Here is a 4,150-nt window from a genome sequence, read left to right on the forward strand (position 1 = left end):
GTGTGTGTGTGTGTGTGTGTGTGTGTAATTGGTCAATCCAGTGTTTTTGTGTTGAACACTGGTTGGATTAAAGGTCAGATGCCATTAGTTTGTGGCTCATTTCTTCCATCATGTGTTCGGAAAATGTTCAATAAGAAAGAGGGTTAAAAAAATATTGCTGAATAAATCAGAAAGCTCATCCAGTCAGTGTTTCTAAACATGTACCAAATAATACATCTGAAAACTGTTTTACTAGCCCAGAACATGTTTTTTTATTTTTTATTTTTTACTGCTGGTGGAGGCTGATGTCAGCTCTGCCCCATATGGACTACATGTGTTGTCGCTCTCTGCATCTTAGTGAAGCAGAGCAGCTTGTTTGGCAGGAACTTAATGAGATGCCATACCTTAATAAGATTTCATGGTATCTGGGGTTTCAGGGTGTATATAATGCCTTCATAACAAAGGCACTCTGTAGTCTTTTTTTTTTTTTTTATAAACGTGTGAATGATATACCAAGATATATTGATTCACATGACATGTCAAACCCTTACTGAACTGTCACCTATTCTTTTCTCTGTTGAAAGAAGGATTAGCGTTCTCAATATGTGGCAAATGCAACTCTATTTTCAGTCTCCCTTACTCTCTCTGGATCTTTTTGCATTTCTATCTCTCTCCTTCCCTTCCTCTCTGGTTGCATCCTGTTGTTCCGCTCTTTTTCAGCTGCAGAAAAAGCCGGGCAGATGTGACAAATCTGGTCTTACGTTGAAATCACCCCAACCAGACAAAGGTTTTCCACTTGATCGATTCCTGACCCGGTGGCTCTCTATGAACCCCAAAATTGGGCTGCTTTTCTTTCTCTTTTTTTTTGCCACAGACGGTTTTCAAAGCACAGAGAGAGCTAGCGCTAAAAAGCACTTTATCTCTGATCCAATAATTAGCCGCGCATAGCCGCTGCGGGATGGACACCCTTGCTGATTCTCAGTGACAGCCTTAAACTAATATGCATAATACCAAGGATACTGCCACAACTCCCCAAGCCCTCAATTTATGCAGATCCCAAAGAGCTGGATTGAGGTTAGCTTGGTGTAGATGCCAAAAAACATCTTTAAATGAACTTGTTTGTCTATTTCTTTTCATCTGCCCTCGCCTCTCCCCATCTGTCTCTCCTCCGCATGAAAAATTGGAAAGGGAATTTGGTAATGAGTTAATTTTGAGGACACGACTTGAACACCTTTTTGGATGATGGTTCAAACACAGGAAGCATTTACTCCATTAGATTTTATTTATAGCGCCTGTACAGTGTAATGAAGAGTATTCAGCATAATAAAGTGAAATGTTCCAGTCTAGGTAGATTTTTATGAAGGGAAAATTGACTTAATACATTTTCATATTAACATATTTTATGGCTTGAGTTTTTCTGCCTTTGAGGCAAACCAGGAGTTGAGTAGTCAAGCAGTGTTTTACAGCCTGACGTTGGTTCTCTTTGTTATCTTTAGCATGTCAAACACTAGGCCCGCCACACAGCTGGCTCTCACCACAGTGGAACAGCACTCTGAGAAGTCATTACTCCGACAATGTGAAATTAGGGTTCCTGTCTCTTCCCCTCATCACTACATCCCCCAGCCCCCCTTTTCTTACAGTGACTGGAAATGTGCAGTTCTACTTTTTCTTTCTGCACCCTTCTTTATTTACTTTCTCCCTTTCTTGCTTCCTCTGGTGCTGTTAGTCTTTTGTCTGACTAAGCCCGCCGAATCACAGCCTTTTGAGATAGTTGTCTGGCCGAGACATATACAGTATGCCCCCAAGGCTTTCTCCCGTTTCAGCCACTGCACTTTTTTCACAGGCGGGAGACACTCTTTAACAAAGGTTGCCTTTTAATCTGGCGAGCGAGTGCCCTGGAGTTGCAAACACTTGCAAACTGCCATAAAACTGCATGTGAGTCTTCTTGCGCCAACTCTTATGAAGGTGTTCTTTTGTTGACAAGCAAAATGCATGTCTTTACAAGCCAATTTGCCCACACGCTTGTGCAATAGGATGTATGTTTAATCATATGAGAAACATATTTTTTAAAAGTAATGCTTCACAATTATTAAAGTCTGCTTAGTTCATTGAAGGTCATTTTAAACTACATGTCCTGATCCATAAACATGAAAGAAAGTGTTGTTGAAGCCGGAGCTTTGGTGGCCACTGTCTCTCCTCCTCTCTCAGTGTCAGTCGTGCCCCGGCTCTGCTCCCTCTGATGTGTGCAGCCAGAAGTCAGCTGTCAAGACTTTAATGAGCGGAGGAGCAAAGAAGAGGAGAGAGGAGGGCGTGAGTGTGTTAGGGGAAAAGGGAGGGTAAGAAAAGAGCCAGAGAAAATCCCCCATTCTCTCGAGTTTTGAGTTTACCCAATCTCTCTCAACTGCCACTCATCCTTCAGTCTTCATCCCCCATTTCTTTCCCTTCTCTCTCTTTTTTTTAATTTGTTGCCTCTCATCTACACACACACACACACACACACACACACACACACACACACACACACACACACACAGACAGAGAGACATCTCAGCAGCCATCCACACACTCCGGCGGCAATTAGGCAAGATTCAGCGTCTGCCTCTATTTCCCGAGTTGTTTCAATTTGGCACCGAGCCTCTAGGCCACTGCTGCATAGCCCAGTGCCTCCACACCCGCCTTATTAGTGACCTGGGATAATTGGGGAAGGAATCCGGATTGCCAAAACTGACTCTTGAGTCTTGCTTTGAGCTGTGCACAGTAGATGATAGGATGTTTTTAAAACTGTAGTTTTTCACACGCAAAAAAAAGAAAAATAGTTAGGAGTAGGAGGTCGAGGAGAGAGATTTGGGCTTCAATCAGAGCGACGCCCTGGCTAATGTTTCTGTGGGTAGGAAATGGAATTGGAAATGTTCACCCCCACAGTCCTCCCGTTCTCTCACTCCCCTGACCTCCACAAAGCCTACTCTGTCAAGGAAAATGACCCTTTCAGCACTTAGTACAAGGACTTTCAGAGGGTGGCGGTATGTCAAACTCTGTGTAATTTAAGTATGCATATGTGGTTTTAGCTTAGAAGTACAAATCTTTTACATTGACATGGCTGTCTTATCCTGGCTTGGCAACCTATTTGACACTTTAGAGGGAGGTATAACCCTCTTAAGAGGGTCTGTTTACATGTGAGAAAATGCAGCTATAGTGCTCCCATTGTTTAGACTGGGGCTTGAAATTTGTTTTGATTGAGTCACGAGCCTATTGTGTTGTGGTTTGGCCAGCTGCAGTAACAGTATGAGGGTCCAGTCTCTTGGCTTCTTGTGATGTCTTCTCCACTTCCTCTCTCTGACTCTGACTCTCTCCGTCTGTCCCCCTCTCAGCCTCACCCATGTGCCCCCCCCTAGCCCTGTGAATGAAAGATCCCCAGGTAACACAGGGGGCACAGACAAGAAGAGGATAGTGGAGCTGAAGGAAGCAGTGTTTATTTTACTTTAGTCAGTCCGGCCATTGTTAAAGGAGGAAAAACCTCAACTCCAGCTCTTATCCTTTTATACTCATTTTCTGCCTCTTCCCTTGCTTCTCTCCTCTGTCCTGACGGTGAAAATAAGTGGTGGCCTTTGAAGCAAGACCACAGCAGAGGGAACAGTCATTGTGCCGGCTCTTTGAATGTGCAGCAACCCCCCCGGAGCAGCACAGACGGAGCTGTGCGGGGGCACACGGCCAGACTTCAGCTGCCCAGGCCCCCACCGATGCCGCCTCAGATGTGGGCAACGGCTCCCACTACCTTCCCCCTCTTCCCACACCCTCCTGTACTCCCATAGTCTCACCCACACATGCCTGAGGTTTGGGGTTTTGGTGACTCCCCCTCCCCTTTCCCCTTTTGGCCACAACCAGACCCCGCCCTTCCCCATCTCTCCAATATTTAACACAGACACGGCCCTTCCTCTTCTCTTCTCTTCACCCTCTTAGTTTCAGCCCCTCCTGACTTGACTTCTTAGTTTGGCATAGCCCCTGTGGAAAAGATACATCCCCTGAGCCTGCCGTTTGAAAATTTAAAAAAGGTAGTTATTTATTAAAAAATAAAAAAAAGGGTTTTAAAGAGACAATTTCTTTTATGTGGAATGTCTCAGAGCCAAAGAAAGTGCTGACAGTGCAAAGCATTTTGTTTCAAACATCGCTTTGT

The 4,150-nt window shown here is 44.5% G+C and overlaps 1 protein-coding gene across 7 annotated transcripts in view; it reads left to right on the plus strand.

Moving 5' to 3' along the window:
- lef1 (lymphoid enhancer-binding factor 1) overlaps nt 1-4,150 on the plus strand; it is a 39,953-nt gene that overhangs the window by 32,386 nt on the left and 3,417 nt on the right. The gene's annotated exons all lie outside the window — the stretch shown is intronic.

The sequence above is a fragment of the Etheostoma spectabile genome, chromosome 2, assembly GCF_008692095.1.
Source record: "Etheostoma spectabile isolate EspeVRDwgs_2016 chromosome 2, UIUC_Espe_1.0, whole genome shotgun sequence".
Lineage (NCBI taxonomy): Eukaryota > Metazoa > Chordata > Actinopteri > Perciformes > Percidae > Etheostoma > Etheostoma spectabile.